Raw genomic sequence first — 13,872 nt, 5'->3', positions numbered from 1 at the left:
TTGGTGATGTATCATGAAATTGGGAACTAAAGACATGTCATTTCACTAAATTTTATCTTGCTAGCACACTGCAGAAGTTAAAGCAAGAATATATTAATTATTTATTATAGGGTGTAATGTGGGTAGCCTCCACGTGGCGTATCTTGGTTAGCACTAAATCTGCTACGGCTTTGTGTCCTTCCTAGTGTCTCTGGACTTTTTACTGAGAACTTTTGCAAGACGTGTACAATTTTGAGACTGCTTCAGTGGAATGCTAGTGACATGAAAAAAGGACTCAACTCCTAATTGTTCTAGATAAGGACAATGTTAATCTGTTTCCCATTGTTGAAGCTAATCTGGCTTTGGGATCCTTAAAATTCCACAATTTCCCTGGATACTCTTTATATATAATACCTAAATCAAGATTAGTTGCAAGTGGTATTCTTGTTGGACTAAAGAAATCTCTTACATCTTTCACAATTATAAGTGACTTAGACTCTGGCATTGGCACTGAGTTGATTTGCACTGAAGTTTGGAAAAATTATGTCCATTTTACAATTTTTATGTACTACAGCTTCCTGGTAACACAAAATTAAATTTTGACACTCTCTTTCTCCAGAAAACAGTGTTAATGGGTGATTTCAGTGCTCATAGCACTAGACAGAGCTATGCTGACTACAATAGTGCAAGTAGAGTGAAAAAAGATCTACTCAACTCAATCTCCTTAAATCTTCTATAATAACTCCATTACAATGTAACATTTACAAATACTGACTTAACTATGGTATCGGATGATCTAGCACGCCATAAGAAATGTAATTTACAATCCCAGCTCTGGATGCACAGCGATCATTACAAAAATCAAGGAAAATACTTCTATAAACAGAAATGCCAAATATAGTATACTACAACGCACATGGAACTTTACAAAAGGCCAACTGGAATGCATTTATTGCAGATTTGGAACAGGGTTTTGAAGATAATAATATATTTCATATTGGAAGTATTGATACTTCGTTTAAGAGGTTCTGTGAGACAATCCACAAAGTTGCTAAAAAGTGGGTTCCCAGAGGAAAACCTCGCAAGTACAAACCATTCTTGTCGCTACATCTCCAGGCTCAGAGATCAGTGAAACAAGGCTCGTATTTCTGCTGTCAAAGAAGTCAAAGAAGGCCGAGGAAGTACAATACTGGAGGAAATGTGTTCCTTCCCTTCAAAAAGAAATTTATTAGGCAAAGCAGAAAAGTTTTAATTCTTTTGTCAGCACTATGAATTATAAATCTGATTCTAAGAAAGTTTTTAAATATGTTAACAACTTAAGGGCTGGCCTTTCCCAAATTACTAGGGCCTCCTTAAAGGATCGTCATGGAATTTCAACTAGTGACAGAGATACTGCAAATGTTTTTATCACATTTTATTCTAAATCACAAAGACTGAGTCAAGATTCAAGGAAAACTCAAAAAAGTATGTTGAAAAGCAATATTCACAAAGCTGTTAACTGGTCTTGGACAACATCAGTTGGTGTTTAGTGCTGATTTTACCAAATTTGAACTCGATGACTCTGTTAAATACCTTAAAAACAAAAAGACCACTTGTCCAGACTGTCTCTACCCAGAATTTATTAAGAAGCTAGGATCTAATGGTCATTTAGTGCTTTTAATGCTGATCAACAGAAGCTGGAACTCTAATGTACCAGCAATTTGGAAGAATTATCACATTTTATTCTAAATCACAAAGACTGAGTCAAGATTCAAGGAAAACTCAAAAAAGTATGTTGAAAAGCAATATTCACAAAGCTGTTAACTGGTCTTGGACAACATCAGTTGGTGTTTAGTGCTGATTTTACCAAATTTGAACTCGATGACTCTGTTAAATACCTTAAAAACGAAAAGACCACTTGCCCAGACTGTCTCTACCCAGAATTTATTAAGAAGCTAGGATCTAATGGTCATTTAGTGCTTTTAATGCTGATCAACAGAAGCTGGAACTCTAATGTACCAGCAATTTGGAAGAAATCTATTATTGCCCCAATACATAAGCAGGGCAAACCTTCTGACGTATTCGATAGATTTAGACTTAGAGCCCTTATGAATATTTTGGCAAAAATTATGGAGCGGATGATTGTCGTAAGATTGACCTGGTTTCTCTAGCACCACGGTGAAAACTGTAACTCCCATGCGGGCTTCAGACGTTTTCATTTCACTGCCCAGCAGGTGCCCTTCCATAGCCAAATTATTAAGGATGATCTTGACAGTCGCAGATCTACTTTGGCGACCTTTGTTGACTTCCCGTCAGCATATGATAAGGTCTGGCATCCTAAGTTAATTTATAAGCTGATTTCCACAGGTATCGGTGGCAATACGTTGCACTGGCTACATGATTTCCTTGGTCAGCGGTTTTGTTCAGCGAAATTTAGAAACTCTTTATCCATATTTAAAGAAATGGAATTTGGACTTCCTCAAGGCACTGATTTAAGCCCTATACTGTTTAATATTTATACCAACACTCTGACCATTCCATTGGAAAGCATTACCAGAATAAAAACTGCTCTGTTTGCTGATGACCTGACAATGTGGGCGAGCGAGCCAAAGAACACGAAAGACAGGCTTAACACTACACTTAATAACGCCCTTGAACAACTCAGTTTTTGGTGTCATGTCTTATCCAAAACCAACTGCCAGCTTTTCTCCCTAAACAGACATTCTTTTGTACCTAACCTTAAATTCCATGGTATGGCAATTCAAAGAGTAGAAAACATGAAGTATTTAGGTTGTATTCTTGATTCCAAGTTGAGTTGAACACATGGTGATTATGTATAAGGAAAAATTGTTAAAAGTCGGCAGTTCCTGTGGCTGATTGCAAATTGAAGTTGCAACTGAGAAACTCAAGCTGCCCTTCGAATACCGCTCTCATGCTTTTCATCTAGCCAATCTTCAGTTACTGTAATGAAGTTCTGGTCTGTGCTGCTACTAGTACTATCCAAACACTTGAAACTGTCCAAAACTGAGCTCTCCATATTATTATGGGCACTGTAAGAACTACTCCTATTCTAGCAATGCAGTGTTTAACTCAAAACCCTCCAGTAAGAAACATAATTGAAAGAGATGCAATCCTTTTTTATGAAAAGCTGATATGCCTGCCTAACAATACTTTTTGGAGGGATTATGATACCAATGCAGAGAGAAATCTTTAGAATGTTTAGAACCTACACGAATATAAAGCAATTCATTTGACATAACATATCAGCATATGTGATTTGATTTTGAAAATAGCCAAATTGATTCAATTTTTGATACTTACATATTGATGCAACCAGTTTGCAATCTGGCGATTTTTTACAAATGAAAAGGTAAAAGTTACTTATCAAATGCAAGCAGGTGGCTTTCACAAATTTTTCCAAACTATTGATATTTATCATACGTTGGCAGACATTATCAGCATATAAGAAAATATACTTTAGCAATTTAAAATACAAATTGTAATAAAAAAATTTACATGCTTCACCCAATCTCTCGGTAATTTCCCATGTACAGAGTACCAATTTCCATGTACTTCTCCCCATATACAGAGCGATCTGTTTTCACTTAAAAAAATATCAGAGAATTCTGGCTATTTACCATATGCGTTTCCTCATCATTCTCTCCGAATATTTTGTACCACAGCTCTCCTTTCCTGCAGAAATTGTACCGCAGTTTCTTCCACTGCTAGCAAATTCCACAAGCCCATCTTTTAATATCAAGTTTAAAATAAAAGAATGACAGCTCAGTTTCATCATGATTTGTTTTTAAAAACCATTGGAAACTGAAATATAACAAAAACAAAGCATATAAAAATGGCAATGTTGCTTAATGGATGGATTGTTATCACCCTGGTTGCCCAAGTTTGGCACATCAGAAGAATCAGAATCATCGCTTAATATTTGGTACGTACCAACGAAGGGAATTGACCGATAAATAAAATGTGCCCTTAGGCCATTCATGGTTGATTTTTTTTTAAATCAAAAGATGTTACATAGCACCACCACCATGGAGACGAAAATAGTGATGGCCAAAGCCGCAATGGGGTCTGGAAAAAGGGCAAGGTAAGGATGAGAGGCTAAAGTTCAAACCAATTCATGCGTAAAGCAGCATATGAAATTACCAGTCCAAGCAGGCTCAGGGACCTTAGGTCGATCAGCTGTATTTCATCATCAGAAGTGAAGTTCCTCCTCACTAGAAGTGTAACTGTGATTCGTCGAGGCCAATCACGAGGGAGGTCATCCTCCCAAGAACTGCTGGTGAGTGAGAATTTTTGCTAAATTTAGCAAAATGAAAAAGTCCTAAATTTCTCTTCATTTCTTCTATGTCCAAACTAATTTTCTTTCTCTGCTACCTTCATGATAAACATTGCAGCGCAGAAACCGGCTGCTAGTTTTTCACTTGTACTTTTGGCTTTCTTATTTATTTCCATATGCTTGATGATGTTGCTTATGAAATCTTGGATTTTAGCATCCTGTAACCATGACATAGCTTCGTTTATTTCTGCTGGTATTTTCTTAATTATCCCTTGTACTTTTTCGCTGAAGAGAGGTTTTTCAGTTCTTCTGCTTCCTATTTTGCTTTCTCCGTTAATTTAGGAAAATCATCTGTTCGTTCTTTAAACTCTTTCGGCTTAGTTTGAATATTTTTCTTTTCTATTTTTTCAAACTTTCTTCTGTATTCTACATATACACGGTAGCTACTGATGTGATTTTCATTGCAAAATAAGCAGACTGGGCTTTCTTCTTTCGTTAGTGGACACAAATTGCTTAGATGTTCTTTACAGTATTTACAGCAATGTTCTTTATAAGTTAGTACAAAGATGTTGCAAGTGACCCTACTCTTGGCATCTAAAGCACTGTGTGAGTCTCTTACATGGGTTATATTTTTCAATCTTTATGTTGAGGGTAAACATATTATTTAGTGCATGGATCGCATTTCCACTTGCATTTTTCTTCAGTTCTAGAAGCCACATGGGCAGTTTTTTGAAATTATTTTTCCTGCTTCTTTTAAATTGTTTTACTTTCATAATCGGATATTTTCACCTTTCCAGTTCGTCTAAAATCGCATCTTTGGCGATTCTTTCCAGGAGATCTTTCAATATCACTTTTATCGGTTTCTCATGTTGCATCAGAAATGTATGGAAGGGGATTCCCCTTTCTTTCATCACCTTTGTTGCTTTCCTAAAATCATCTGTCGTTTTTTCGTATGCAAAGATTACTTTAGATTTAATCTGTGCATTGAATTCTTCTTTGCATACTTTCCTGAGATCCTCTTCGATATTCATCCAATCAACTTTTTCCTGTTGAAATACTATGGGAGGTGGTTTTATTTCTGCACTGTTAATTTCCGCTTCTTCCGTTGTCTGATCTGCTTCTAAGCTTTCTTGACCAATTTCCATCGGTTCTGCATTCGGCTGTATTTTTATCACTTTCCTTGGTGAGATCCATTTTTCTTCTTTCTGCGCGACTTCCGTTCGAGTAACTTCTTTATTGCCACTTGTAATTGCTTTGGGTGTGGGATCCTCACCACTTGCTTCCATCTTTGTCCCTACCTTTTTCTTTTTTGTGGAAATTCTTTGCTTTTTCCTTGCCAAAGTTGCTTGTACCCTTTCGGAAGACAACAAATCTGCTATGAACTGTAACGTTCTCTCTTCGTCTCCAGCTTGTTCTGTTAGTTCCGCCCAGCTTTTCCTTCATTCACCCGTCCTGCATTCTCACTGCTACTTGACTTCTTCAAAGTTTTTACCTTCTTATATTTCTTCTGGGAAGACTTAATAACATCTTCTTTCCTCAGAGGTTTCTTCGCCCTGAACAATCGGTCCGAATCTGAGAATTCTTCATCCATCTGATCCATGTGCGTCCTAAAAAAGGACATTTTCAAATTACCCTATGGTAATCCACTTCAGATTAGCACTCACCTTAATAAAATCAACAATTATTTTTTTTTTTTGGACACAACTACGAGTAAGCTGCACTATCCGCCTACGGGACTGGGATAGTTCCTTCACTCGTGACTGCTATAGCTCGAATGAGTTCGGCACATTCTGAAAATTTGGAGACTTCTACTACTACTAACATGCAAATACCCATTTTTTAAGCTAATGATAACTGGTGAAGAGAAATGGATTATTAACTGCGACACTGAATGCAAAAGGTCTGATCAAAGCTTGACGAATGAGCTCAAACAAGATCAAAAGCTGATTTTCTTTAATACTAGAATGCTACTCCTTCGTCTTCTCATCGAAGCCTATAAAAAATAACCTTGCACTGCCTTCCCTAAAACAGGAAAGTACCTTTATGTGCTGACTTGTGTTAAAATAAAAGAATGACAGCTCAGTTTCATCATAATTTGTTTATAAAAACCAATGGAAACTGGAATATAACAAAAAGAAAGCACATAAAAATGGCAATGTTGCTTAATGGATGGATTGCTATCACACTGGTTGCCAGAGTTTGGCACATTCTGAAAATTTGGAGACCTACTAAGTTGGCTGTGGTAACATGCAAGTACCTATTTTTTAAGCCAATGATAACTGGTGAAAAGAAATGGATTGCTAACTGCAATACTGTATGCAAAAGGTCTGATCAAAGCTTGACGAATAAGCTCAAACAAGATCAAAAGCTGATTTTCTTTAATCCTAGAATGCTACCCATTAGTCTTCTCGTCAAAGCCCATAACAAATAACCTTGCACTGCCTTCCCTAAAACAGGAAAGTACCTTTATGTGCTGACTTGTGTATTTACTTTTAGAACCTTTTTACTCAGTACCTTTATGCGACTTTGGCTATTACAGACAGGGACATTCCTTCTTACCTAAATATTTTTGCACATAGCATTTTTAGAACAATATCCGTCTCAAAGACGAATGATTAGTTATAATACCTGAATTTCAGAATCCGACTTAGGTTTATTTCTGTGTTGCCTTAAAGATGTAACAGCATTTTCGATGAGAAAATTTTTGGAGTAGGCCTAAGGCTATTCGAGAGGGATGAAGAGAATTCTATGTTGGGTGATGAATCAGAGAAAGATGACTGTATTGCAGTTGAAAATTATGAATTCACAGAAAACAACAGAGATGAAAATGAGGAATCATCATTTGGCAATAGAGATGAAGAAACAATGCTTGAAAAAAATTCAGGGAGATAAAAATATGAAGTTAAAATACAAAACTAAAAAAATTGATTTTTTTTTTTTTAAGTCATGACAAATCTATTATTTATCCCGGTAAAATTCAGCTCGGTGGTAAAAATAAGTGGTCACCTGATCCTAAATCAAGCAACACAAGGACAGGATATGGTACAACCATTCAGTTTATTAAAGGCCCAACAGACTGAGCCATAAAAGGAACCGTAGACACATTGGATCAGATATGCAACAGTAGGTCATGTAGTAGAAAAACTTGCCGAAGGCCTCTTTGTGTGTTTCATGTCATGATAAATATCAGTTTAATGAATTCACATGTTATATATATATATATAACATGTGAATATATATTCATTAAGTTTTCTGTTCCATTCATTCGCCCTTTGCTTGAGTTCATATAAGTTCCCTATATGTTTACAAACTTTATTACCTTCTTCAAATCTCGGAGGTTGTTTCATGTATATATCATGAGATAAATCTGTATTTTAGTATGCTGATAGGTTATCATAATTTCTTATTGATATTTTTCTTTTTCCTGTTATGATAAGCATTCTCAAAGTAGTTGGCTTGGCTACCGGAGCAAATACTTCATTACAGTCATGACCATATTTCTGCTGGTATCCTTGAGCAACCAGTTGACCTTTATAACAAAATACTTTTCCTTCGCAATCTTGTTTGTACTTGCATACCCATTTGCAGCCTATAATGGTCCTCCTTTCAGGTGCATTTGTCAAAAATCCATGTGCCATTCGTCCTTAAAGCATTAATCTCTTCTTGCATGGCTTGTTCCCATTTTTCCTTATTGGAACCCGAACAAGTTTCATAATATGCTGTTGGATCTGCTGCTTGCTCTGACTGTGCTGAGAATGAACTAATGTTATATTATTATCTCAGGAATAATATTGAAGAATGAACTAAACTTGAGTAATGACTCATGTATCGATGCCTAAACAATTTTTCTGTGTTAGTAATTGGATAAAAAAGGAGTATGGTATCCTTTTACATTGACATTACGCCTTGGCGATAATTAGAGGTTTAAGTTAAATGAGCTAAAAAATGTTGACAACGAAAAATTTCTTTTCGTATGCTAAAAATAGATTTTGTTGATGATACTCATAGAACCAAAGATTACATTTAGGACTATTTGAATTAAGAATTAACCGATTTATTATTCACATAAACACTAGCGCCAAGGCTCATACAGCCACACCGGGTCGATAATTTAGGACCCCAAGAGACAGCATCAGGCGGTAAGATATTTAGCGCTGGCCCTCAATAAGGCTTATGTATATGTTGGAATTCATATATTCAGAAATCTGATAAGCCTTCAGCATGTGCAAGAAATAGACATAAGCATAATAAATAACTAAACTAATACAATTCAGGCTTAATTGTCACAGTGCCCAATAGAAGCGAGATAAAATTTAATGGAACAATTTGTCGTTAGTCGCCAAGCTCATGATGCATAGCCAAATATGTATAATGAACAATAGCTAAATTTCATGATGATAGCCACCAATTTTAAAGGTTTACAGCTATCACAAAACAAAGGTGAAATTTTCCAATTAACGAATTTTGTAAAGAAATGTGGAGAAGAGGTAATAAATGAAGATGATATAAAAAAAGTTTTCCATAGTGATGATAATGCTTCTCAATCATCAATCAATTAATGAATGGTGAAATCTGTGGTATGGTTCTAGATCCAGGAAATACTGCTACTGATAGTGAAAAAGAAATTACTGAAAATGAAAAAATTTCGATTTAGTCGGAATTCTCAACACAGCAGCTACAGGACTTTAACAATGTAACTAAACAAGAGATTATGACTGTCAATAGAATTAAAAAGAAAGTATTAGCACAAAAAAAAAAAAAAAAAAAAAAAAAAACGAAGTAACTTAAACAACTTACATTAAAAAAATGTTTAATAAGGTAAACAAATAAATATTAAGCTTTTTTTTGTAAATTTTGATACCCTTTAGATCATAAATACTTCATTATTTCATAAATCATGATTTCATATTTTTAATTTTATAATTTCTATATGCCATTTTACTAGATTTAAACTGCTGATCTAATATCCAGAATCACCCATGTCATGAGGAATCTGGATTTCGGACTTTGTACTGTATATGCGCTAATGATGGTTTCCTTTTACGCCATTTTTCACAAGGTATAACTTTAAAAGAAAGAAACCACATTAATCATTGCACCTTGCAACATTCGGAGGTGTAAAATAACAGCACATATGAGCCAACACTGGCATATCAAATGGCCAATAATGAAATCGTTGGCTCTGTTTAGAACTCAGCACAGCAAGAAAATGATTCTGACACGGACACAGAAATTTTGATTATAAGTGAGAAAATATCTTTTAATAAGGGTTTAGAACATGGTAAAAAATACCTAAAATTTTTTAAACGGAGGTGTAATAAGATATTAAGCCTCTATATAATTTACAAAAACAAAATACTTACTCTGGAGCACCTTAAAGTTTTAAAACAAACCTCTACCAGAAAAATGTTTGAGAATATGTAATAAAAAAAAAAAAAAATAGTTTATGCTTTATTAATATCCCTTATTTTTATATGTCTTTATTGTATGTGTTCTTAATGCTTTTAAATATCCATGTAATCACTAATATAAATGAATAATATAATAAATATACAATGATAATGTAATGCATATAATAAATTAATGTATATAATAATTTAATTAAATGTATCTAATATGTCTTATTTATTTTACACTTTTAGCCTGAATATTAAATCTTTTCTATCCTGGATTTCTGGACTTCTACTGTATTTCATTACATGAAAAATTGCCTTCAGTTAAAAATCCCGAAAGTTGTTTCTAGGCAACCCAATATAATGAGTTTCCAGCTTGTTTCTTTTGATGTTCTTGGTAGCTTTTAAGCTGTTCACTAAATTAGCCTACATTTAATTTGTATCCCTCTGGCACTTGAAAAATTTTGGTACTTTATCAATTATTGTCAGTAAAATTTCCTTGATATTTTCGGCAACAAAACAGCATTCTTGCCACCATTTGCACTTTTCTCCATTTTCAATGCTTTTTTTCTAAATTTCATGTAGATAATGACACTAATAAATTGTTATTTCAGTACTCTTCTGTTACCAAGATCAGATGTGTATGTATGTATGTATGTATGCCCATGTACATTTATGCATATATGGTTTGGTTTTATTAGATTACGGCAAAGCACTCGAGGGCTATCTGCCTTTGTGGAGGACTTTCTAAGGGAAACTGGCTCGTATACATGTTACACATGGGGAAAATCACGAAAACGCCCATGCAGCCAGCCCGTTCACGGGATTTAAACCTCGGACCGAACTACCAGTGTTCAGCAACGTTACCGCTCGGCTGCTGGTGGGCATGTGCATATATGAGAGTTTATACATACGTAAATGAACATATACATGCATGCATACATTTCTGAATCCGATCGCGATAACAGAAGAGTATCATCATTTCTAATGATCTATCAATCTCGTTTACAACGTTTTATAGATATCCTTTCGAAACACTAGCTACAGATAAACTGCAAAGCAGTCATAAAGGATATCTATTTCCTGTACCCAAGTCTTAACATGAAGACCAGATTTCTGGCAATAACCCCTTCTACTGCTCTGTTAGCCTTGACTAAATTTAAATCCTTCCAATTGTAATTTCGGCAACTTTTTTTAAGTAAGTAGATTATGAAACTCTTCTGATTTCTGCCCACAGCAATTCATTTAAACTGTATTTACATCTGTTCATCATCATTATTAAACTTTTAAATGAGATGTTGCATAAAAAATCATATGCAAAAATGATGCTCAATGATCACAAACCTTTGTAACAAGTAGTTACAAACAAGTAAGTAGTTACAAAGGTTGACACATTGAAACCACATTTAAATATAAGTAAAAGCAATGTGTTAAACATTGTTTCAGCATCTTAACCTAGAATATTTTATTTTCACATTAACTGTAGGTGCCAGCATAGATACAATATAGAAAACAAAAAATGCAAATGGTAGTGAGGATGTCTGTTTTGTTGCCAAAATAATCACCAAAAAAATGTGACCTGCTTTAATGAGTAAGTACCAAAATTTCTTAGCAAGGTTCTCCAGCATATTAAAATAAAATTTAAAAAAACAAAGTCACATTTTTTATATTCAACATGAAATTCAATTATCCTCTTCCATTTTGAACTCAGATAATATTACTGAAATATATAGCAATTCTATTGCATATTAAGACAACAGATAAAAACAATTACAGAAAATTTAGGTCCTTTTTTTGTTAAAGAGACACCAGCAGATGTGTGACACATGCACATATGCCAATTGATGTCTCTTTAATTGAAAAGCACCCAAATTTGTAATTTGTCTGCCAAATGCATTTCAAAGCACAACTGAGGAAAATAATAAAGGAATTTTATTCAAACTATCATATACTTGGAAATGCATATCATATAAGATAACAGCAAATAAAAATTCCTAAACTTCTAACAAACTTCACTGAATAAAAATACGATAGTTTACAAAGATAATTTTTAACATTATTTTACCTTGTATCATTTTTATATATGAAATATATATATATTATGTACTCAGTCAATGTTAATAAAATATTGCATTATCATTTCCTGATATGAAATGAAGCTATCTTAAAAACTACTATCTTGATATTTTATCAATTAAATAAAAGTAACTTAAAGCTGAAAATATATTAAAAACGACCATTCAACTGTGAAAATACTGTGCCAAAGAGAATTTAAATTTGGGCATCAATGGGGAATCAAAACCATAAGCATTGACAAGAAAATTTTACTGCGCTTCTAAAAATGTTTCAAATACAAACTAACCATTCAAGTGAATAGCAATCTGAATTCTTTCAAGATAGATTGAACAATGGACCTGAAATGAGGTTATGCAAAGTTACGCGCCAATAACTAGGTACGTCATTGTGTTTGTTTATCACCTTATACTTACACAAAACGCAAATATTTCCTCTCAAAATACTAAAATATTGAAATTCATCGCTAATTTTATGGCTATGTAACACTATACAAAACTTTTCTAAAATAAAAATAATAACAGGAGGAAATAAAAAATTAAAAAAAAAAAAAAAAACCTACAAAATATTCAAGATATAAATGAAAATAAACTAGTTCATTTATACGAATATAAAAAGTTACATATACAGAAAATGCACATTTAATATTGCTGATAAACTTCTACCTAAAATACAGCACTGAAACAATTTCAACAAACTAATTGGAACGTTAACAAGAGGAAAAATCTTTATTATAACCCCCTTTACTTCAAGGTCCGTTCTTGCCTTTACGCTACTGATCCTGAAATAATTTTTTTTATTATTATTATTCTGCTCAGTCCGTTTTTAACAGGAAAAATCTCATCTGTACTACTTATCATTTTTGTTTGTGCTTTTATTTTTGTGCTTAAAGCATGGAACCCAATAATTTAATAATTCACAAAGTCCAATGAAAAAAATACGCCAGTTATTTAGAACTAAGACTACTTTGGGACAGTGAGCTAAAACCTTTCGTTTCAGCTCTTAGGATACAAAACCCAAGGCCAAAGAAAGGAATCTAACTCCATGACAAAAACACTCTTCAGAACAAAAATTTTAAATTTTGCCCATCTTCTAATAAAACACAACAATTATAAAACCTGGAGTGTTATAAGATTCGAATTTAATTATTAGCTGTTGCTTCTGCTTATTCAAAACACTGAATAGCAATTTTAGAAATACGATTATTATACAAACAATATTTTCCCTTTCCTTAAGCTCCAGCTTAAATGAGCACATTAGCAAGTGGGGTTTTAATTCCAGGGATAATAGTTCTGTTTAATTTTAATTAAATAATATTCTGCGTCACAGCTCTGAACATCTCAACACATATCAATAGAACACTGGTTTTGCAATTCTGTAATTTGTGCAGCATTATTAGTTTCGCAGTGTGCTTTATTTATGTGTTTTTTAATGTCAGATTATTGCTGATATAATGGCAGAACATGGGCGATTTTTTATGGGAGGCTTATTTATCCTCTTTTTGGCATTTTCTGCCAGAGAAATGTTTACAGGCAATGAAGCTTCGTTTGTGAAAGAAATTCCCAAGACGAGTTTTAAAACTCTCACAGGACCTACACTGAAAGTTTTGTATTGGTAAGATTTTTAATAACATTGTATCGAAGGCTAATAATTTTCTATTTTCTATTTTTAATTTTGTTTTATTTTATCACTCTAAGACTCAGTTTCTTTTTCTATTAATTTCTCAATCAGCACAATGTTGAAAATTGTGATCTAGTTTTTTGCCTGTTCAACTTCACAATTGTATTGCATTTTGTTAGCACGAAACGTGAATTATCTGTATGCTGCTAAAAAGTAAATAACGTACTTAAAATTTTGACCGAGTAATTAGTTTAAAAACTTAAGAGTTAGGGAACTTGTAGTGCTTAAATTACTAAGACATAAAAATGCCTCTTCCTAAAGATTTAAGTGCAGTATAATGGTTTATTTATAATACTATGAATTAATTACAAATATACGTAACGAAGAAGAAAAACGGGAACTACTTTGGTATGCGCCCTCAAGTCGCCAAATATTTTTGGCGAGAAACTTCACGCTGCCATAATACCGTAATTTCCGGAAGAAACGCCACGGCGTTTACGTGTTTAAAACTTAAATTTTCAGCGGGTGCGGCGT

General features: G+C 33.8%; 1 protein-coding gene across 3 annotated transcripts in view; it reads right to left on the bottom strand.

The window, feature by feature from the left end:
- Positions 1-12,642, bottom strand: part of LOC118202203 (uncharacterized) — a 110,668-nt gene extending 98,026 nt beyond the window's left edge. Inside the window, exon 1 of one of the 3 annotated variants that reach the window (XM_085822268.1) lies at positions 12,384-12,642. The gene's annotated coding sequence lies outside the window, so the exon portion shown is untranslated. Of the gene's footprint in view, positions 1-12,007; positions 12,127-12,280 lie in introns of those variants that run through there. The other 2 variants (XM_085822269.1, XM_035374362.2) reach the window with 2 other exon arrangements.
- Positions 12,643-13,872: the final 1,230 nt, after the last annotated feature.

This window comes from Stegodyphus dumicola, chromosome 8, assembly GCF_044657685.1.
Source record: "Stegodyphus dumicola isolate Sdum_Otavi_A_Nest chromosome 8, ASM4465768v1".
In the NCBI taxonomy this organism is placed as follows: Eukaryota; Metazoa; Arthropoda; class Arachnida; order Araneae; family Eresidae; genus Stegodyphus; species Stegodyphus dumicola.
Note: the sequence above shows the minus strand (reverse complement) of the source record. Positions and strands in the feature narration are given on the sequence as shown.